The sequence below is a fragment of the Gekko japonicus genome, unplaced genomic scaffold, assembly GCF_001447785.1.
Source record: "Gekko japonicus isolate JY-2015 unplaced genomic scaffold, Gekko_japonicus_V1.1 scaffold391, whole genome shotgun sequence".
In the NCBI taxonomy this organism is placed as follows: Eukaryota; Metazoa; Chordata; class Lepidosauria; order Squamata; family Gekkonidae; genus Gekko; species Gekko japonicus.
Window position 1 is genome coordinate 522,326 of NW_015174286.1, and position 24,352 is coordinate 546,677.

At 42.3% G+C, this 24,352-nt stretch overlaps 1 protein-coding gene across 2 annotated transcripts in view; it reads right to left on the reverse strand.

Annotated features, from left to right (window-relative positions):
- KLHL31 (kelch like family member 31) overlaps positions 1 to 3,480 on the reverse strand; it is a 30,582-nt gene extending 27,102 nt beyond the window's left edge. For both annotated transcript variants that reach the window (XM_015423990.1, XM_015423989.1), the window contains exon 1: positions 3,309 to 3,480. The gene's annotated coding sequence lies outside the window, so the exon portion shown is untranslated. The remainder of the gene's footprint in view (positions 1 to 3,308) is intronic.
- Between the last annotated feature and the right edge of the window lie 20,872 nt (positions 3,481 to 24,352).

A 24,352-nucleotide genomic window follows, 5' to 3' on the forward strand; every position in this document is an offset into this window, starting at 1 on the left:
TCCCGCAGGGCCCTGGTGTCTTCTGGGAGCTCGTTCCACCAGTATGGAGCCACCACTAAGAAGGCCCTAGCCATGGTTGTAGCCAGCCTGGCATCTTTGGGACCTGCAAGGGACAGTCAATTTTGAGACCCTGGCTGCAGTGCTCTCTGGGGAACATGTGGGGAAAGGCGGTTCCTCAGGTATGTAGGCCCCTGACCATAAAGGGCTTTAAAGGTGTTACAAGCCGTGTTACAAGCCAAACCAACACCTTGAAGTGAATTCATTATGCTATTGGTAGCCAGTGCAGTGCTTTCAGCACAGACTGGATGTGCTCCCGCATGCAGCATTTTGCAATAGCTGTAGCTTCCATATTTGGGTCAGGGGCAGCCCCATGTAGAGGGCATTACAGTAGTCTAATCTCAAGGTGACCATCGCATGGATCACTGTTGCCAAGTCGCTGCATTTGAGGAAGAGAACCAACTGCCTAAGCAGCCGCAGGTGGTAAAAGGCTGACTTGGCAGTGGCTGCTACCTAGGCCTCCATTATTAAGGAGGCATCCAGGAGCACTCCCAAACTCCTAACCTCTGGTGCTGGCATCAACAGGGCCCCATCGTAGGTCGGGAGTGGGATCCCTAACCCCGGACTGCCTCGGCTCAGGCATAGGATCTCCATCTCCATTGGATTCAATTTCAGTTGTCTCAGTCTAAGCCATCCAACCACAGCTTGTAACACCAGGTCCAGATCTTCCGGTTTACAGTCAGACTGGCCACGCAACAACAGATAGAGCTGGGTGTTGTCAGCATACTGGTTACATCCCAGCCCATGCCTCCGGGCAATCTGGGCAAGGGGGCGCATATAGATATTGAATAGCATCGGGGAAAGCACTGCCCCTTGGGGCACTCCACAGATCAGTGGGTGCCTTTGGGATAGCTGTTCCCCTAGTGCCACCCTTTGCCCGTGACCCTGAAGGAAGGAGGCAAGCCAATGCAAGGCAGACCCCTGGACTCCAGTTCCCTCTCTCAGTACATGGCATAGCTTATTGTTCTGTTTAATTGTATCTTATTCCCATGATGACATGTGTGATTCATTGTAATTTTGTGTGTATATTTACAGAGATTATATTTATTAGGGGTATCTGGGCATTGCTGATACATATAGCCCCTGAACAGTTGGGTTCAGATATTTCTGTTATATCAATTTGGTGTTTACAACCTGTGACGTCTTTCTTTCAAGCCACTCAAAATTTTACCTGATTCAAAGAATAAGTAAACAACTGTGCACATATCACTTTGGACATATCTTACAAGTATTGATTTGGGAGAGGAAAAGGAGAAAGATATAGTTGGAACTCAGAGCAACAAGCATTAATTTTCAAGAAAATATTTATGTTACACTGGTTATTATTCATCTTCTTTCTTTTTAAGTATCACCCATCTTCCAAGAAGCCCAGGCAGTGTGCATGGTTCTCCCTTCCCCATTTTATCCTCCCAGCAATCCTGTGAGGTACATTCAGCTGAGAGTATGTCACTTGCTCCCAAGGTCACAGTGAAACTTCCTGGGTGAAACCCATGAGGTGATTTTAGCATAACTCCTGAAGTCCAGGAGCTTCTGAGACCATTTGATCCAGATATTCATAATACATTTTATTCAGTCAGCTTGTGATGAAAGCCATGAGGAATAGGATCATGTGCAGAGACCGAACATGTTCACTATCCATTCACATGCACTGAGCATCCCTTTAGGTCTTTGTGGTAGGTAAGGAACAGAAAGAATATTAGGCCCAGGTCCATATAGACTTAAGCAGAGTAGCCAGTGACGAAACCAAACTACTTTTGTGGAAGGGGAGTGGGGAAAGAATCAACAGAGAACACTATACAGACTGATTTCCAAAGCATTATACAGTTTCAAATTCTGCTTTCACTAAATTATTCCTGATTCAAAATCTCACCAAGGTAGGTCCAGGATCCAACCTGATCCCATCACCTAATTAGAAGAATAGTAAGCATTCCTAGAAAATACATCCCATGGGATTCTCCCTGTGTCAGCTCTGTAGTCCACATTGGTCTTACAACCATCTTCTTAAGCAAGTGGTAGAAAGCAAGATCCTATATGTTGCCCACAGCTCATCTACAACCTGGATGACCAGGCATAAACTCCAAGTTAGCATGCTGCCTAGTGGCAAATTAAAGGTGTGAGGCTGCAATCGTCAGAATCCTTTCCTGGGAGCAAGAACCACTGAGTAACATGGTACTTCTGAGTAAATCTGCTGCTTAGGATTTCTCTCCCTTATTTACTTTAAAATGGCATATAATGTAGCCAAATCTTCACTACTGTTTTCTTGTTAAAACATTCAAAGAATGTAGTATGCAGCCTTTCCAATACAGAAAGGAGTGACTAGATCCTCCTGAAGAAGTACGGTTTCCAGTGTCCCATCCCTGGCTCCTAGTAGGTAATAACGATAGGCAAGAGCGAATGGAGACCACGTGTGCTAGAAGTGTCAGTGTTACCACATGCCAGAAGGAGCTGAGATCCCAGAATGTCGCTTTGCCAAAATGGTGGGTCAGCTGCTTCCATTCCCCCCCTCCCAGCTGCATTCCTGGAGCTGCATCTGTTGAAATCTGTCAGAGTCATTTCCAAGAATAGCCATGCTCTCTGGCCTCAAACCCACTTGCCATTTTAAGACACACTCACTTTGCATTTGTTGCTTTTTGTTCCTAGTGTACATTTGCAACAATTTCCCCATTTAGCTACAAAAAAGTATTACGTATTTCACTGTTTACAGACTGAGAAAAGGTTAAGGTACTTTGGATGCTATTCAGTTCAACCTCTTTGTTAGATAACCTGATGTCTCATTGGCAAATATAAGGGGCTTTAAATATCACTAGTTTGCCCTGTATATATTTAAAGCTCACCGTATGTTCTATATATTTTAGTTAGATATTTATACCCCATATTGCTCCCCAATGGTATTCTGCAACTTAATATTTTTAATATCTGTTTTATATATATATTTTTAAGGTTTCTGTTTTTTCCATTCACACTTTCATTCACCCAGATTCCCCCAAGGGGGAATGCCTAATGGGCAGTCAGGAGACAGATCTCTTTAAATATTCCACGAAGTTAAACTGCAGAAAAATGCATGGGGAAATACATCATTAAAGCACAATCTGAGCTAACTGGGGCCTTTTCAAAGATATAGCCAGTCATACTGAATGTCAATGCCTGGAGGAAATTCATGTTAAACAACATTTTGGCACTCTACATAACTCCCTTCCCTAGGAACGCTAACAGAGAACCACCCAATAAGAACACAATTAGAATCGCCTTACCCTTCTCAGGAAAGAGTCTTCCCAGGACTGCTCAGTGCAATGTGTATGAGAATATCTCTTGAGAAGAACAAGTAAGGACAAGGGGGCAAAATAGTGCAGAATTCACCTGAGAAAGTCTCAGCAATAGCAGTTTCTAATGTGACCCTGCTGCCACTGTGGATGAGAGAGACTGGAGTCTGCGCTCTGGAGAATCTTAAAATGATCCCTCCTCCCATCTCTCCCTTCTACCCAGTGTGGTTTATGTTTCCTGTGGCTTGTTGGCTAGATTCTCAAGTAAATTTAACTGGAGTCAGACAAATAAAATAAGGGGGCAAATGCCTAGGAATTACACCCTTCCTACTGCTGCTGAAGAAAACCCACTAATATACAAATACCCAGCATAATAGCAGCACAAAGTCTTATAAAACAGTTTAAAAGGCCCAGTTATCAAAACTATAGGTTGAAAAAGTGTTTTAAATGCATTAGTAAGAGGCAGCATTAAAACTGTGCATAAGATATATGCTAAATAGGGACAGCAGTTCTTGAAACCAACTCTTGGAATAAAAATGTCTGGATGATTTATGGGGCCTGTGATGGAACTTACAAGCAGGTAGCCAGGAGTAGGGACCAGTCATTTGGGCTATGGCATGGGGCTCAGTGTTTTCTGCTGGGTCCAGAGATGGACCCAATTGCCTATTCATCCAAGATGTATTGCTTTAAAAAGATGATATGGGAAAACAGCTCTGCCTCTGGTTTTCTGTAATTGCCCACAAAGCGTAGAAAACTGGCCAGGTTCTTGGTGTGCATGAGACAACAGAGAAGGCCAAATGATTCCAGCATGTTTTCGTCAGGTGCCTTTTTGTTCTGGAGAGTTACTGCTATTATAAACATAATATCTGCAGGGAAGGACATGTGTTGTGTCCCACATTTATTAGGGGAGACTGCCTACTGCCAGCCTTTCATAGCAGAAAATATAGCCATGTGTACTGACAACACAAACACACATCACTCATTTTTACACAGAGGGGAAGGCTTTTTCTTGAGCCATGAAGCTACAGTCATTCATTCAATAGCTTGTCCTCCACTGACTTTTGAAGCAGATATGTTAGAAAACTGGGAAAAAATAGTTCTGGTCAGGTTACTAACACATCTCCCTCAAAAGCTACTGCAGGATAAATGAATCATGTTTAGACCTTGTGTATCTGCTTCTCCCCCATATCTGAAGGGGAGGATCATAAACTTATTGGTGTGCCCACCAACATTTTTTTTTTGTTTAAAAAAGGAACTCACAAGATTTCCTCAATAGAACAAACAGGGCTTACCAGGGCCAGGTATCAGAAATGAGGAATCTTCCTGATCAGTGTGGACAGTTGAAACACCTGACATTGGAAAACAAAAGGGAATAATGTTAGTCTCAAAGGGGTCATTGGCAACAACCACTAAACTCCTTTTAATGGGATTCCTTGGATTCCAACCCTCTCACCATCCTGGTTGCCCTCTTCTGGACACGCTCGAGCTTGTCAACATCCTTCCTAAAATGTGGTGCCCAAAACTGGACACAGTACTCCAGGTGGGGCCTGACCATAGCAGAATAGAGTGGAACTACCACCTCCCGTGATCTGGACACAATGCTTCCGTTAATGCATCCTTAGATTGCATTAACTTTCTTCACAGCCACATCGCACGGCAGGCTCATGTTTAGCTTGTGGTCAACCAGAACACCTAGATCCCTTTCACTTGTGCTGCTGTCAAGCCAAGTCCCTCCCATTCTATATCTGTGCCTTTGATTTTTTGTAACTAAGTGTAGGACTTTGCATTTATCTCAATTGAAATTCATTTTATTTGTCTCAGCCCACTGTTCCAGCCTACCTAGATCATTTTGAATCCTGACTCTGTCTTCTTCAGAATTAGCAATCCCACCTAACTTCGTGTCATCTGCAAATTTGATAAGCATCCCCTCTATGTCTTTCTCCAGGTCATTTATAAAAAACATTGAACAACACCGGGCCTAGGACTGAGCCCTGCGGCACTCCACTTGAGACTTCTCTCCACGTAGATGCAGAGCCATTTACGAGCACTCGTTGGGTACAATTTTTCAACCAACCATGAATCCATCCAACAGTTGCATCATCCAGCCCAAACTTAACCAGCTTATCCTCAAGGATATCATGAGAAACTTTGTCGAATGCTTTACTGAAATCTAGATACACTATGTCCACAGCATTGCCAGAGTCAACCATTTTGGTAACTCTGTCAAAAAAGGATATAAGGTTGGTCTGGCATGACTTATTCTTGATAAACCCATGCTGGCTACTACCAATTAACTCATTCCGTTCAAAGTGCTCACAGACAGAGCATTTAATAATCTGCTCCAGAGTTTTCCCAGGTATTGATGTCAAACTGACAGGCCTGTAATTTCCCGGGGCTGTCTTTTTTCCCTTCTTGAAGATAGGGACAACATTTGGTCTTTTCCAGTCTTCCAGCACAATACCAGTACTCCAGGACATCTCAAAGATTAGAGCCAGAGGCTCTGAAATAACATCTCCAATTTCTTTTAGCACCCTGGAGTGCAAACCATCTGGCCCTGGAGATTTGAAAGTATTTAAGGCAGCTAGATGCTCTCTAACCATTTCCTTACTTACTCTGGACTGGAAATTTCTCCTTCCTTCATATGCCCTGTATTCTTCAGTTTGCATACAGCTCACCTTACGGTTAAAGACTGATGCAAAGTGAGAGTTGAGTAATTTCGCTTCATCTTCATCCCTTGGTAAGGCTTGACCATCTTCCCCTAGCAATGAGCTTAATCCATCCCTGTTCTTCTTTTTGCTCAGAACATAGGCATAGAAATTTTTCTTGTTTTTAGCATCCCTCGCAAGCCTCAGCTCCATCTGCGCTTTAGCCTTTCTGACACCATCCCTACATATTCGAGCCTGCTTTTTGTATTCAGGTACCCATAATGCCCTGCCAGTTTATTTTCATGCAATCAACAGCACTCCACAGCAACTCACTCAGCCTCCAACAACCCCCAAAGCACAAACAGCCCCAAACAGACTTAAACAGAACCACTCTCTATCAGGTTACAAAGAACCCAACTCTCTCTCAGCTCCCACACAGCAGCTAGGAAGGCAAAGGGAGAAAGAAAAATCTCCTACCTTCTATCAGCAACCCACCACGTTAGAGTTGCCAAGTCACGGCAGGGGATCGTAGCTCTTCACAGAATCCTTGCTGTGGGGACAGCGAGACACGTTGCACCTGCCCTCTCCAGGATCTGACGCTATGCGTCACTCTGGCAACGGGGTTCCAAACAGTCCTGTTGCCAGAGCGACGCATAGCATCATGTCCTGGCGACGGCAGTGCAACGCATCTTGCCGTCCCCGTGGCAAGGATTCTGTGAAGACATGCAGATCCTCCGCCATGATTTGGCAGGTCTACACCACGTGCTCTCCACTCCTTGCCTCAGCCCAGCTGACTCAGCTCTTACTCCAAAGAGAAGATTTAGAGGGGACATGATTGCAGTCTTGAAGTATTTGAAGGGCTGTCATGTAGAAGATGGAGCAGATCTATTCTCTCTTGCTCCAGATTGCAAGACTAGATCTAATGGGTAGAAATTACAAGGGAGTCGTTACCGGCTAAATATCAGGAGAAACTTCCTAACTGTAAGAGTGGTTGAACAGTGGAACAGTCTGCCTCGGGAGGTGGTGGATGCTCCTTCTCTGGACGTTTTCAAGTGGAGGCTAGACGACCATCTTTCGGGTATGTTGTAGGTATGTAGAGCTATCTTTCAGCTATGCTCCTGCAGAGTGCAGGGGGTTGGACTAGATGACCTGCAAGGTCCCTTCCAACCCTAACATTCTATGATTCTATATAGCAGTTCTTACACCATTCTATTTTGTCATTAGTTCTACAAATATTATTTATTTACTACAAATCCAGAAATAAACTGCATTACAGTCTGGAAGTCTCACATTATTGGAAAATACAACAAGAATCTGTTCTATTTACCAATGACATTCCTCAGACAATGATATTAAGCAAGACACTAATACAATAATAAAGTGATAGCTAAAAACAGGCCCAGTCAAGGATGTAGCTTTGGAGTCAGAGGGCCCCAAAACATAACAATGGCCAAAGGCCTTCTGAGCATACAAAAACTTTCTAGATATGCAAAGAAACCACTACTTAGGCCTGAAAAGCTGTTTAAAAAAAACTTGGAAAGAATGAGGTGAAAGGTATGAGAAGGGAGTGGGGAAGCAATCTTTCACTTCTATTTAACTGTTTCTAGATACCAGGCACATAGTTGACTCAATAGTCTTTCTCTGTAAGCCAACAAACTTCCCAGGGAGATATCTCCTGAGGATTGGTGGAAGGGGTGGCTTGTCTGGGTTGTATAGCTTAACTGGTAAGTAAGAAGCAGAAATGCTTTACCTAGAGTCTCCCCTTTATGTCTTTTACCCCAAAATTAAAGGAGAGAGGCTTAGAGCGGTAAATGGTCAGCCATAAGAGGCCTCAGCTGGAGTAAGCCCGACTCCAATAAGATGTGCTTCCTCAGCTGGACTCTCTAGGTTTTGCCCAGGGGCTTTGCTTGGGATGGCAGCTCCTGAGGGTGTTTTGTGAAAAGTCTTAAAACTGAAAGAACAACTCAGGCATACTCAAGACCCCTCAAAGGTATTAGACTTTTCTGAATTAGTTTCTACCTATATGATCAAGGGGTGTGTGGGGGAGAAAAGTATTTATTGAAAATGTTTTTTTGTTCTGTTGTGCTCAGGTGGTACATCTAGTAGCCTTGTCTGGAGCAAGAATTCGTGCCTTGTAGGAAGTGCTATCTTGCTATACAGTCACAACTTTATATGAAGTGCTTATTTAAATATTCCTTTACTGAAGCCCCTGGAAACTTTAGGAAATAAAAAGCTAATTGGCCAGGCATATACACTAGGTTGAGATTTTTCATCCTTTTTGTTATCTTCTTCCTTTTTTGTGAGTCTGTTTTCTTGATCCAACCTATTCTCTGTGGGTTGTGGTCTGCCTCGGACTTGGCGTCTCTTTTCGATGCCACGGCTCAGCTTTTATGAAATAAACACAGAAATGCCTCTCAGCAGAATCCTTCCTTGTCTTACGGAATAAGTGAGAGATCTTGTGAGACATTATGGTGCATGGGGGCTAGCATGGTGCCACTGACAGTGGGAAGCTAAGTTTCAAGTGCTCAGCCCTTCCTCCAGGAAGCCCTTGGGCAAAATGATTTTGTCAATCTGACCCTCCTTAAGGGTGGTTATAAGGAAACTGCTGTGAGCTATTTGGGGGAAAAGACAGGATATGTACTTAACAAGTTACTTGTCCCATGTGATGCAGAAGATATTCTCGAGTACTTTGCACTGGACCTGCAATGTCTTTATTTCTCTTTCTTCAGGGAGGTGTGGGAGGGGAAAAAACTATTATTTAATCCCAAAAAATTATTATGGGGATCAAATTGTAATTCCTTCTGCCACACACTGCCCTCTTTCCTGCCAGCATCATGCTCTTTGTTTGTGTAGCATTCTATCTTTCCCTAGGCTAATGCTAAACAATACTGACTTTACTGAAGACGTAAAAATGGTTTCATTGGGGCTGACAGTGAGTATAGATAAAGTGCTTAGTTCTATTACCTTAGTTGACCGGAGTGCCTGCTTTTGAACTGGTGTTGAATTGTTCAGAGCCAGACAACTGTTATCCAAGCAAATACTGGGCATGTTTTAGTACAAAACGATAAATTCCATGCACAGTAGAACAATGGCATGGAAAGCTCATACTCTTTGGAAATGTGGAAGTGGGGACTTCTGGTTTTATTTGATGGCATCATTCCCATTTGGAATGTAATGTTCATTGAAAAGGAAGCTTCATTCTCAAATAGGGACCTGAAACAATCTCTTGAAGTAATGGCAGTAGATGAAAAATACGTCTGTAGGCCAATTTTAAGTGTGTTTCCTTGGGGGCCAGTTCACATGTGCCTATTAGTGGCTTGATTTATCATTGGATGATTATTCTAGTTGACATGTGACAAAGTGTGAAAGCAGTCTAAATTGAAAAGTATTACCTAAAATGTGAGTTCCATCAATGATGGCTCTTTCACTCAAGTTGCTACTTGATGTGACCATCAAGTGATGATTGCACATGTGTGAATCATACCTCAGAAGTTTCACTCAGATTTTGTGCTCAGCAATGAAGACTTAGAAATTATATTATACTAGGAGTAATGCCCGTTGTGGGAAGAAATACAATGAGATCTAGAAGGTAGCTCCAGATGGGTGTCCCGACTGTGGCTAGTGGGGTGGAAGAGGGAAGCGGAAAATGGAGGGAGGCAAGCCATGTGTCTTTCCTTCTGCTTAGCTATAAGGCAGGGCTGTCTCAAGTCATTTTGCTGCCCCAAGTGGGTAGAATGGGAGGACAGCCTCATGGTAACAGATATGCTTCTCTCTACCTCTGACTTATTTTTTGAGGGGGAGGGGGGTATTATGCAGTGGCAGCTAAGGTAGAAAAGCATCTCCTCCTGTGCCATGTTCTCTGGGTTTCAAGGGTCTGGAAAGTAGTTCCACACAGTTGCCAACTCTGGGTTGGGAAATACCTGTAGATTTGAGAGGTAGAGCCTGGGGAGGGCAGGATTTGGGGTAGGGAGGGACCTCAGTAGGGTATAATGCCATAGAATCCACTGCCCAAAGCAGCCCTTGTCTCCAGAAGAACCAAACTGGGTCATCTGGACATCAGTTTTAATAGCTGGAGATCTCCAGGTGCCGCTTGGAGGTTGGATTATGTTAATTTGGGGCCATGCAGTCACAGCTAAGGTAGAAAAGCACCTCCTCCAGTGCCACGTTTTCTGGGTTCCAAGGGTCTGGAAAGGGGTACCATAGCCGATTACACGGTTGCCAACTCTGGGTTGGAACATACCTATAGATTTGAGGGGTAGAGCCTGGGGAGGGCAGGGTTTGGGGTGGGGAGGGACCTCAGCATGGTATAATGCCATAGAATCTACTGCCCAAAGCAGCCATTGTCTCCAAGAGAACTGATCTGGGTCATCTGGACATCAGTTTTAATAGCTGAAGCCCTGACTTCTACGTCACATTGGCTGTCATACAGGGGCCATCTCAGCAGGATATAAGGACACAGAGTCCACCATTTTCTCCAGGGGAACTGATCTCTGCCATCTGGAAAGCAGTTGTAATTCTGAGTGATCTTCAGCCTTCACCTGCAGATTTGCAACAGACACTAAGGGGAAATTTATTTTACCTCAGAACATCAACAGCAAACTGTTTAGAATGTTAGAGGGAAAGGCCAGTGAGGCCGCATATGCAAACGGCCTCTGTGTTCTGAGGCAAAGGCGAATCAGGCCACATATGCAAATGATCTCTGTGTTCTGACTGGCTGTGGGGGGCAGAGGAACAGCAAACTGTTTAGAATATTGGAGGCAGGACTCAGGCAAAGCAGCCAGTGGATAGGGAGACCCTCTGAATGACAGATCAGAGAGCGAACTGATTTTGGAGTGTGTTGGAATGTTCAGGGGAGTCCATGACCAAAATAGAATTATATATACTGGAGGATACTGTTCAGTAAAATGAGAATATATTGGTCATAAAATGTCATCCTCTCAGAGAAGACTGATATGCAGTTTCTGTTGGGAATATTTATTCTGTATTTCTTTGGCTGCCCCATATGCTCCTTTCCATTCATTGATATTGTGTTCTAAAGAAAACTAGTAAAATATTTTCTTTTCATGCACATATTCTTGAAAACTGGACAGACTCCATCCAAAAACTAGTTTCCGACTTACTATTGTTGTTCCTAGGTTGGGAACCCTCGTCTGTAAAAAAATAAAAAATTGTGCATTGGGCAAATGGCAGTCCTGTCAGCCACACATGGTTTTTGTGTACTCTTGGACTGCAGGTGTTGGAAGATGAAAGAATCTTTACTGTATGAGACCGGTGCATTTCTGAAAGTCACATACATCTGTTTACCTGTACCTGCTTGTCATGTAAATTCTCCAACAGTGCACTCATTTGCAGAGTTACTCCAGTCTTCAGTTCTGCTAGCACATGTTTAAGCCACCAAATAAATAAGCTCCCATATTGTAGCTAGGATGGGGCCACCTACCAGAAGGTATGCTGTTCCACTTGGATCTCTGATTTGTACCATGATTTTTAGAACAGACAGGTTTTTCGACTTGTGGGATTTCCTTGTAAACAACAAAAGTTTGTGAAAAGTACTGAGACTTACTAGTGATTTCAGCTCTCATACTTTATTTCTAATGTAGAACGAGACAAAGTTACCGGCTCGCAGGCTGGTTTATAAAGGCACACAACCCATACCCCAAACACACCCCTACACCAGTGATAGGTTATTTACAGTGGCTGAGAGTTCCATAGGCTCTCGGCCGGGAGCCTAGCCCACTGATTGGTGCGGGCTAGGATCCGCTTGGACCATTGTTCCTGTGAGCAAAGCTTTGTCGCTTCACATGACCGCATGGAGACCAAGCCTCGCACGTGGTTGGAGATGGATACATTACAGTTTGTTCATATGAAAAAAAGATTATTTTAGACTAACTGGCTGCTAGTAACCACTCCAGTAGAATTCTGAATCCCCATAGGTTGCCAGCTTGGGAACTCTAGTTTAGGAAGTTCCTAGAAATTTGGGGAGGAATCTGGAGAGGGCAGAGTTTGGGGAAGGAATTCAGCATGGATGTGATACCATAGAGTTCAAAGCTGTCATTTCTTCCAGGGGAACACATATCAATAGTCTGGACTTCAGACGTTAATTCTGGCAGATCAAGCCCCGCCTGGAAGTTGATAATCCAACTCCTCAGCATCCTCTTCATTTTTTGGGGGGGGGAGGGTCATTGTCACCTCTATACTTAAGTGATTCCCTACTACCACCACCTGTTAATTCAGCTTGAAGGAGAATTTCAAAAGGAAGTCTCTTAAGAGAGTGAGACAGTGGGAAGTTCATTAAATGTAAGCAAAAGTTTCTGAACTTAAAAAAAACCCCACCTCTCTTCTTACTTGGGTCCTATGATTCTGTCACTGTCAGTTCAGACACTTCGAACACTGAAGTATTCTAGAAATTCATGTTGTGAAGAAATGACTGATTCCTCCATTCATTTCATTAAAGCCCTGCCTGGCAATATGGCCACCCCACCCAGAGAAGAAGGCGAGATACACCCTGATCATTGTGCATGACGTGTGGATTCCATGCAGTTTCCAGTATAGAAATGCTTTCCATGTGTACGGTGGCCCCTGGGTGTTCTGCACTGATACAAGGTTTTGTGCTCTCCTGAGCTTTGAGAATGTGAGGTCAGCCTCCCCCCCCTGCCCCGCCCCCATCTAGCTACTGGCATCCACTGCCCATTTATAGTACAAAGTAAAGGGAGCAGTCTGTGCTATGGCATTCCCATACATAGCAGCTGATCTCACTGCAGACTCAGCTATTCCATGCTTTCTAGATAGAGAGAGAGTGCAGGCAAAAGGCACTTTCCATAAAAGGATGCCCTGGAAATTTTGTTTTATTCACCTTACTAACACAACTAGCAAATCAATATGAATTAAATCACCGGCTGTTAATATTAATAGGAGAGGATTTTCCTAGCCTACATAAAACTTGGAGGACACTGCAAATCAGGCAGAATACCATAGAATTTAAATATCTCTGCCCAGGGGGATAATACTAGCTGGAAATAATAGAACAATGTATTTTGATTTGAATCAATATATTGATTAGCAAGCAGAATATATCCTTGTAACGTTTCCTGCCTACCTTTTGATGTGTGTTTATAATGAGATTCTGACTGGAGGGCTACTTTCAGTTGGGGCAAAGAGGCCAAAAGATTCTTCCGCCAGATGCTGCTTATCACCCAGCTCTCTTTTATTTAATTTAAACTAACTTAAACTTTATTTAAATTATTTTTTAATATACAGAAAAGGTAATGTGACATCTTGAATACCACACCAATATAATAAACAAAGTGCTTTTTGCCTTAGGGGTTGGTAATCTGGATCCAGTCGGTAGCCTTCAGAAGGTGAGGTTAAGCAGAGGGGCCACCACATGCTCACCTGTTGGGGATTTTTTAATTGCATTTTCTACAAACTACAAACTATAGGAGAAAGTAAAGAAAAACCACTAAAAACCCAAGAGATGGTGATCATACATAATGCTTAAAAATTAGCTTTTAGCTTAAATTTCCATTATACTACTTTGGATGTGGTCATCAAACATAATACTGCTAATGTGCAGAAAAGAAATGAAGCACCAACATATCTGACTTCTTTAAAAACCCTAAAGAGAACTATAATTAAAAAAAAAAATTTAAAGAGTTCTAGAGAGTAATAACTCATTTTTTTCCCCCTTTTTCTTTCTTTCTTTTTTTTTAAAACAATTTTATTAGGATATATTAATAGGTCAAACATACAACATATTACTAGCTAGTCCCAATACTGCCTTTCAGGTGATATTGTAACAGGGTTGGAATGCTATGAAACATTGATGAGGAATTTATCATCTCTTTGTTCTGTGGAAAGGGGGGCTATGGGAAAAGGTGAGACTACACCCAGACCAAAGAGTAATAATTGGTACGATGAGGAGTGTAGGGACCTGAAGAGATCAATTAGATCACAGTTTAGAATAACTAAGAATACAGGTCATCAGAAGGATATAGAAAAGATTAGATTCCTTAAACAAAAATATAAGAAGACTATCAAACGAAAGAAGGAGCTAACATCACAGAAAGATTGGTCATCCCTCCATCTAGCGATAGCAAATAACGACCACAAGTTTTTTTGGAAGCTAATTAAAAACTCTTCCTCCCCTTCATACCACCAGGCAGATATAACGCCATCTCAGTGGATATCTCATTATAGTGCCCTCCTTCAAAGCTCAACCCATATCGATCAACCATATGGCACCCAGCCCTTTAGTTGAGAACATTGAAAGTTGGCCAGCGGTCTCCCCTAGTCAAATAATTAATATAATAAAACATTTGAAACGAGGAAAAGCTCCTGGCCCGGATTTTATTCCTCCTGAATTATTACTTATGAACCCTACTTGGTGGGGTTCTTGTTTAGCTTCCATCTTTTCAGTAATAAATAAATCTGGTGCTATACCAACCGAGTGGAAGCGCTCAATCATAGTTCCAATTTACAAGAAAGGCAACAGGGCTGAACCTCACAACTATCGCCCTATAAGCTTACTCTCTATTCCAGGGAAAATATATGCGGCACAGCTCCTTGAGAGACTAACAAATTGGATTGAGCAGGAAGCGATTCTTTATCCAGAACAGATAGGTTTTCGTAAAGGGGCTTCAACCATCGATCACTGCCTTGTTTTACATCACTTGGCGAGCAAGTATTTGGCTTCCCCAGGTGGGAAACTTTATGTGGCCTTCATGGACCTGAAGACCGCTTTCGACTCAATCAACCGCGGTAGGCTATGGTGTAAATTGGCAGATTCTACAATAGATAGAAGACTATTAGCTCTAATTATGAATCTATACACCGACACTTCCGCCCAAATTAGATACAATTGGCAGGGTCAACTCACCGCTAGCTTCCAAACCAACAAGGGTGTGAAACAAGGCTGCTTGCTTGCTCCGTCCTTATTTAATCTATTTATCAACGATATGATTCCATTTGTGAAATCGCAGGCTAGACATCCCCCTTTTCTCGCAAACACACCAATCTCAATCCTTCTTTACGCTGACGATGCCATACTTCTCTCTAAGACAGAACTAGGTCTAAAATCAGTAATTAATGCATTCATTACATATTGTAATAAAGAGGACCTTAAAGTTAACTACTCCAAGTCAAAGATCCTTAGGTTCTCTAGAACCTTTCATAATGGACCTAAGGTGATAAGCGCACTGGGCGGGACCTTGGAGAGAGTCCCCTCCTTCAACTACCTGGGTATCATTTTTAATTACAACTTATCATGGAAACCACATATTCAGGCGGCCCTCAAAGCGGCAAATATCACAACTAAGGCGATTAAAAAATTCTTTTATTCCAAGGGTGCTAAACATATACCAGCTGCCATTAAGATCTTCAATGCGAAGGTTGCCCCGCAGATCCTTTATGGGTGCGCGGTGTGGATTGAAGGTGTATCTGACATCCTTGACTCACCCCTACACACTTTTCTGAGGGAAATTGCGGCAGTCCCGAGATGTGTAGCGGGAACAGCACTTAGGGTTGAATTTGCCCAACCATCAATGGAAAAGAGAGCCTGGCTTGCAGCTTTCAAACTGTTTGTGAAGAAGGGTGCCCAGGGTGGTAGCACAAATAAAGTGGGTTTCTCACATTTAATCCCCTGCGACACCTACAAGAGCAGTCGCTCAAAACTAATTACACAGAAATTAACAACCTTGGGGATTGATATAACAGCTTCATTGTTAAATGAGCCGCTCAGAGAAATTAAATCCAAACTAAAGGATCTTGACTTCAGCAGTACCGTCCAAAGAGCTCGACGTACTTGCTCTGGTCTATCCTTGGGTCTTGCCCCCCCTGAGGCTATTCCATCATATTGCTACACTTTAAAGATTCCAAGACAACGCAGAGCATTCACCTTGGCGAGACTCAACTCCTTCCCCTCTAAGGTGCTCTCTGGTCGTTTCTTGGGACTTCCGTTTTCGGAACGTGTCTGCGATTGTGGACAAGAGATGATAGAAACTATGGATCATATAATGCTTTTCTGTCCTAAGTGGAATAAGGAAAGAGAGAGATACATCATTCCCGTTATGAGAAAAGAAAAGCTTCCTCTCCTTCCTTGGGTAGTTTCAGTGCTTTTGTCTGATAACTTCCTTGACAATCAAACCACGGCTATAGTGGCTTCCTTTCTAGCTGCGGTGATTAAGAAAACAGATCTCCCTGAGTTTAATTAGTTTATTGCTGATAACTGTCGACCTATATACAAATTTGATAATTTTAAGTGTGTGCTGGTTTTTGTTGTTGTTGTTGTTTTGGTGTTTTTTTATTCTGTACAGTTGCTATGGCTTTCTTGCTAATGCAATAAATATTATTATTATTAAAAAACATTTTTGAAAGCGTTACCCAAAGCAACTGGAAGTTGAGAATTTCTAAAGAGTGCACTGGTTCGTGTTATACTTTGCAATGCATGTGTGTGTGGGGGGCACACTCTCTTTTTGGCTGTGTAGACATGTCTGAGGAGCTGCTGGTGTAAACCTTTTCCAACACCTGCCTTTTCAGGTGCACCTATCAAAAAAAAGTCCGGTGAAAAGGCGGCTAAGATAACAGGCAGTACAGGACAGTGGTTAAAAGACAGGGATCCTCAGTTAAAGGCAGTCTCTGCCACACACTCACTCCGTGGTCTTAGGAGGGTTCTCCACTCTCAACTTTAGAGCTCTCTCCCCCACCCTGTCTTCAAAACTGGAGATGATAATATTAGCCTCACTAACAGAAACAAAGAACATGAAACACTTGGATGGTTCCAAGATGCTATATAAATGCAAAGTATTGTCAACTAGGTGCTTAAATAACTTTCAGTGTTGAACTGTGGCGCTCGAGCGGAGAATACGTTTGATTTCTTACATTTTGTTTGCAGAGTACGCTGCAAAAGAGATTTTCTAGACACAGAGTGCGAGCCAGCCACACACACAGTGGTCACTCAAACTGGGCCTCTTCACGCTTTTCCAGTGGACCATTCCCAAATCCCATTAAAAGACTTCCTAAATGCTTGAGCATCTGAAAGATCTGACTGGCATTTACTGAGTTCAAGGCCTATTATTTCAGCAAATGTTTCTGTTCCTGTTCCTGACCAATGTACTAGAAGCAATCCTACACTTTGGCATCATCTTGCGAGAGCGGCAAATACCGGCGCAAGAGGAGGTTAAGCTGGACAACAGTGTGGCATGTCCTTATCCGAAGTAAACATCTTTGCTCTGTGCAAACAGAGATTAATTGATATTGAAATGCAAGAGCTTAGAGCTTTGGCTTCTGGTAGATGTTCTCCTTTAAGATGGGCACGTTTTCCGATCAACGCCCCAGCGCAATACTTATCGAATCTGACTTCCCCACAGCTGCGTAGAGCATTTATGCTGGCCCGTTTTAATGTGCTCCCCTCTGCGGTTTTAGCAGGGAGATTTAAGAAAATCCCCTACTCTGTAAGGTTCTGCGATTGTGGTTCAGAGGAGATTGAAACAATCAAACATGTATTCCTCTATTGTAGTTTGTATGAGGACATTCAGGCAGCCTATTTAGAAGACATTCTTAAGAGAATGAAAAGAAAAGAATATAAAGGATTGACTTTGTTCTTACAAAAACATCAAATCAGTTACAGGTGGTTAATGCCAGAAGGATTGGTCTGCGAATACAAAGATAGAAGAGAAAAGATTGATTCTATCTTGAAGGCAAGGGACTTTTTGAAAAGGCATGCCAACACAGAAGAAGAAGCAGAACTGGCCGAGTGGATGTCGGGAAGAAGCGATGAGAACAGCAGCTCGGAAGGAGAGGTGAAAGAAGAAGAAGAAAAAGGAGCAGCCAGAGGTCCAAAGTATAATTTGCATGAGAATAAAGGAAAGCACTACAAGGTTTAAGGACTTATCTAGATGTGCCAAAGAAGAAATACTAACTCCAAAAGGACTTTACTAACATACTAATTGCCTGATTTGAAAAGAATAAGAAGAAACAGATGTTTCTCCAATCGCAGAAGAAGCCTGAACTTTGATGTGGACTTTAACCTTAAAACTAACAGATTAACATACCAGTAATTAATATCACTCAACACTTTTCTTTGTCCCGCTATATACCCTCCCTATTTTTTTTTTTTAAAAGCGGAATTTCTCTCCTCTTTAGGAGAGGGAAATAAAAGATTTAAATTAAAAAAAAATGTCTCTATATTGTAGCCAATCCTCTCCTTTATGTGACAAATAAGGTTTTATTACCTCTGCCGGTACTATCCAAAGTGGTCTCTCGTCCGAGAAGAACCTTCTATACTTAGTCCATGTATCAAATAACGTTCTTCTAATATAATGGTGCTTAAAAAAATTATCCATTTTTATTTTCCCATACCATATGTAGGCATGCCAACCAAATTTACAATCATGTCCTTTTAACACCAACAATTTTCTATTGACCAGAGTAATCCATTGTTGCAACCAAGTTAAACAGACCGCATCATGATACTGTCTAAAGTTTGGTAATTGAAATCTGCCTCTTTCTTTTGTGTCACATAAAATCTTCACCCCTTTTTCTTTCTCAACTGGTAACTTGATTTTGGGGCAGCTGTCCCACGTTTTGAATCTGAGTCCTCGTCGGAAGATGCCACAGCTCCTTCTTCTTCACTTCCCTTACTGCTGTCATCTTCCTCCATATCTTCTCCTTCTGCTGGTCGCGTATGTTGATGCAAAAACTCACGAGTCTTTACAACAGAGTCAATTTTTTCCTTCTTATCATTGAATTTAAAGATTATGCCTTCAGGTACGATCCATCTGTAGGGGATGTTGTTTTTCTGTAGAAATAAAGCCAAGTCTCTGCATTTCTTTCTCTTCTTCCTTATCTCAAACGGAATGTCCTTCAAAACTTTTATTTCTTTGTCCTTGATTTTCAGGGTAGTTCCTCTTGTAGCTTTAAGTATTTGGTCTCTCACTTGCCTTCTGAAGAATCTCACCATCACCTCCCCGGGCAGATTATTCTTTCTTGTGTATTCTGAATACGACGTAAAGATCGTAACTATTTTGGTTTGTAGTGTATCCACTTTTAAATCTGCTACCGGGCCCAAAGTATCACACATAATCTGTTTTAAACCTTCTCCTTTCTCTTGGGAGACCCCTTGGAATCTAAGGGCATAGCTTGCCTTTTCCATTTGTAACTGTAACACATGAGACTCATCGGTTGATCTCTTTTTTTCCATCCCCTGCATTTGTTTTTTAAGCTTCTGGGTGTTGGCTTCCACTTCCTTGAGCTCTTGCTCCATTTTCCCTTTTTTTTAAAACAATTTCATTAAGCTGACTTTGTTGTGCATCACATTTTTTATTCAATGCCATGACTTGTTCCAGCAGAGGGTGCAATGCTTCTGTCAGTATCCTTTGTAAGTCTGTAGTAGTGTCCTGTCTAGGGGCAGAACTCGCTGGGCTGGCACTTCCAGCAGGGAACTTCAGTTTTGGTTGCTTGTCCTTCTCATCCTTCTTTGGAGGCTCCATGTTTAAGATTATTTACTTTTTGAAAAAGTTATCAAAGTCTCTAGAATCTTTGGAGGCACTTGGTAAGTTCTTTAGAGCTTTTTATTTCCGTCCATTTTGCTTATAAATTCCACCCCCCTTCAGTCTGTTAGAAAAAGTTCGATTTTCATTTGTGGGGGAGAGTTTCCTCTCCCCCTCACTTTTTAAAGGGGGGCGGCGGTTCAGCTGGTTTCCTGGTGTTCTCTGTGCTGTATTTTGACCCTTAGTGGATGATGAGCTGTTTTCAAACTAATCTTGGTTACTGTCTGTGTAATGTTTACTTGGAAGCTAATAATAGAACTAGGTTCTGCATAGACTCAAGTGAGGGGGAAGGCTTTTAGAATGCAGGTTTTATCCTTCTAAAATTAAAATGCCATCTGTACCTGGAACTTTCTGCTGTCTCCAGGAAAGTCACCCATGATTATAAATTCAGCGGAGGGATATTCCCACTCTAAGTTTTCAATATATATGTTGAAATCATTCCATTGTGCTGAAAGATCCCCCCTAGTTAAACGGGGGGGGGGGGTAAATATGCATTAACCATTATTAATATTAGGGCCAGCAATTTGACAAAGACTGCCTGGGTCAATGAAGAACATGAGGTCAGAGGAATAGTTTCTGCTTTAATCTCATCAGAAATTAGGTAGCATAGGCCTGTTCTATGGCGGCCCTTATGTTTAGGTTTGGTTGCTGGCACGGAATAGGACTTATAGCCTTCAAACTGTATCTGACTCTGAGCCCAAATTTCCTGGCATAATATAATATCAAATTGTTTGAGGAAAGACTGAAAGTCTATGCTAATCACCTTTTCCCTCCAACCTGCAGTGTTCCAGGATAGGATCTTTACTACTTGTTCTTGGTCATCATTGGGTAGTCAATCGGATTCCGATATCTTGTCCAGAACTCCCCTGTGATCGAGAAATATACTGCTATTTTTGGCAGTATTTTTAGATGTCGTTGTTAGAAGAGGAGCCTCTAAAGGTAAATGTGGTGAATCATTAGAATCAGAAGCAATTTGGGGCTCTGTTGAGCACAATACAGTACGGTCAATATTATGGGAGGGTGAGTAGATTCCAGGTACACAGCATGGAGATTTCAGAATGCAGTTTTCATCCGTTCCAGTCTGAAGACTGTCCTGTAGGGCCGGGTCACAGTTCTGATGTGGTGTCACTTGCACTGCCAGCTCCTTAGGCAGCCCTCCATCTAACATCTGGTTAGGAAGGACTACAGAAGGGACAAAACAGTCTGCCTCCATACTCTCATAGTGCATGGCATCTGCAAAGCTAGTATGTCGGCTCTGATCTGATCTGCTCTTAAGTAGCTGTGTCTTCAATAGCTAGTCTGTCTATAACCCATAGCTGTTCCCTCTCAGGGAGTTCCAGAAATACATCTTGAATTCTACTGGAGCCATGTCTGAGATAAGTCTGAGAAGTAATTCACAGGAACTTGCTAGACAGCAGAACCTTCCTGATTAACATCATTCATTGCTGACTTTGAATTATCCTTAGGATTTGTGTGCGACCTGATCCAGAGATCTTTATCTTCACAACTCACTTTCGGGCAAAGAGGGGCCAATATTGTGTTCACATAAACACGAATTGGAAAAATTCCTTTGGTCATCAGATGTTCTTTGTTTTTAAGAAGGATTGAGGGGATTTCCGGAGAATGGAAAGACAATATGACTCTCTGTGCCTGATACATACTGGGCAACAGTGCTAGATCTTTTAAATCAATTATCCTTAATTGGTTACCCAGAAGGGCCTTTAAATGCTTATTTACCATCATTTTTGAGTTCCAAAGGGGGTACTTCCATTATATTTATAAAGAGTCAAGTTACCTTTGGTAGGTAATAATACTAACTGATAGTTCCTATCATGGTTATTCACCCTAGGTCATTGTAGCCCAACTGTAGCTTTAAGCTCCTTGTCTCTGGTAGAGAAATCCTCAGGGGGAGGAGGGAACTGCTGTTTGGGCACCATAGTCTCTCCATTTTTGGAAACTTCAGTCTTCCTATCATAAATCTTTGTTAAGATGCTGCTCATAGAGTCCATTTTGTAAACCGGTTACAGGTGGGAATCTGACATGAGTAGAAGTCATTTATTTTCAGTTGCTTGGAAGAGGGTGTGGCACAGTCCTCTTCCTCTCTCCTGCATTTCGATGTTTTCATTATTAAAGTCAATATGACCAAAAGTCTTAACAGACCCAAAATCCAGCTGCAGAATGCAAACAGCAGCAAGAGACCTTTCTTCTTCCAAGAAATACGAGCAAGGTCAGCAATCTAGCACTTCACTGTAGCAGCAGCAGCAAATTCCTATCCATTAGCATAGCTGCCCTGGGAGAGAACCTTATCTTCTCTTTAAATTGTCCGCCATAAGAGATCAGGTGTCAGCTTCAGCTTCACTCTGCTCAGCCAGAGCTCCTAGATAATAAATCTTAAAATAATAAATAAGCTTTAAAGCTAAGGGTTTAAAACAATAAAAGAGCTGACAAGCGGAGAAGCAGCTGGGAGCGGTACCGGAACCAGAACCTCATAAATGTTTAGTCCAATTTCTTAGGCTTATTTTCAGTATGGGATGAGGGAAGACTAAGGGATTCTGTCAACGGCTTCTTAGATACAGCAGGTTTTGCAAAGGAACCCAGGGGGATGCCCCAGAGGCTTGATGTTTGTAGTAATTCTGAATGGATTTAAAAAAAATTAATAAATCTGATATTGTTGCCTTGGGGTGGCAAGAATTGATAAGCTGCCCCCTACTGCCTATTTTCTTGTCTTAAGAACTTTCTGATTGTAGCACCTCAATCATCCCTTAAGAATTTAGGGAGAAAATTGTCTGAGTTAGGGTTAAACCTATAGCGTTGTGTGGTAGTTAGCATGCCAACTTAAGAGCTAGGAGTAGTGTGGCCAATCTCCAGGTGGGGCTGGAGGTCTCCTGGAATTACTACTGGTCTCCAGGCAACAGAGATCAGTTAGCATGGAGGAAATCACTGCTTCAGAGGGTGGGCTCTGTGGCATCCTATCCCAACTGAACTCCCCTCACCAGGCTCCACTCCCAAATCTCCTAACACGATGTTGGTGATCTTAAGTGGGAGACCTAGGTTCAAATCACCATTCGTGCCATGAAATTCACTGGGTGACCATGGTTATTCTCTCTCAACCTAGTTTCCCTCACACAGGGTTGTTGTCAGAATAAAATGGAGGGAGGCAGACCAATGCATGCCACTCTTGAGTTCCTTGGGGGAAAGTTGGGATAAAAAATGTACTAAATAAGTAAATCTCTCTTTACAAAGATCTGTACTATTTTTCCTCATTAGGTGGCACCATTTCCAAAGAGCCACATTTTATGAAATGTGATTTACTGCTAATACTTTCTTCATGGCTATGTTTCCTAAAACTGCTGCTTTTGAGAGACTCATGTGTAAGAACAAGGAGAATTTACACAACTGTAAATTGTCAGTTCAATTAAAGTCTTATATAAGAGTGATTTTTAGATAGATTGATAGATGATAGAGAGATGATAGATAAATTGCTGTCCAGAGGCCTTTTCAGGTTCTCTACTGTGGAAAGCTGGAGTCTGGAAGCCTCAGAGCAATTGTTTTTAGCAAAAGGCCAGATACAGCAGTATTTACTTCAAGGCCAAAAGCCACCATTATGTTCAGGGTACAGAGAAGAGAAACTCCAAAATATTTCCATAGTTCTGGCTGTATGACTATATAGATATAGCAACAACAGCTTGTAAGGACATGAGAAAATCCACTGCAACTCCCCATTTTGACAGAACTATTAATTACTTTTCTACCCTGCCTTCTTTCTGTAGCAGTCAAGACAGTACTGTTTCCAGCTAAATACCCATCCCAGCTCTGACCAAGCTCAAACCCACTTTACTCCAGACCTAATTTTTGTTGTAAAATAGTCATAAGTGTTTAATACTCAGACTATCAATGGATCTTGCTCTATTGGAAAGAAGAGATTTCTTTGCTTTTAAAAACCTTTATTTCTAAGGGTAAAAGGTACACGGGATCACTACAAATAAACATAACACTAACAGCTTCATTTTCTAAGCTGTCTATAGTCAAACACTAGCACACAGATAATGGAGAATCTGTCCTTCTTCTTGACCCCTAGAAAGGAAGTCACCTGAAAACAAACAGCCAATCTGTATCACAGTAGAAGCTACTTTTCCTGGGCTAATTCCCCATTGGCTTACTGCCAGGTATCCCTTCCAGGTCAGTCTAAACAGTAGCAATACTAGGCAAACAAGTTAACCCTATAATGACTGGATTGTCAGACCTTGTAAACACATACATTTCCAACAATTTTAAAAACAATCTTTCCAGTACCTGCACATACTAAGGGATAGACTGTGGCTGCTCCTACAAGTACAGAAGAACTGATCCTTCTTATACTCAGGAATCTATGGGTTATATAGACTGAATGTAGTTTAACTCCTCCAAAGATGGAGCTGTGTCCATCACTTGAAAGGACATCTAGAAAGCAAGAAGCAAGGCAAAGTCCGGTGCCAGTGCCAGTCAGGTCAGACCCTCCAGGCTAGTGTGGGATTTATCTCACTCACTTTAAGGTGGACTTAGCTGCTTAGTTCCAGGCAGTTTTGAAATTTCAGCTGTTAAATAGTGGGTTTAACACGGCAAAGGCATAGTGATTTCAGTAAGCAGCCGTTTATTGCATCTCAACAGGAATGCTTTACATGGGGCAACTGCCCTAACTATATACACCTAAGCCACTCCCAGCCCCCATGCAATTGGTGAGTTCAAATGGCATCCAGGCTCCAGATTGGCTGGCTGTCCTCAGGGGCCAATCCGCAGGCAGGTTCCAAGATCCTGCCTGCCTTTGTTCTGGGGCTTCAACCTCCAACTAGATGGACTGCCCAGACAA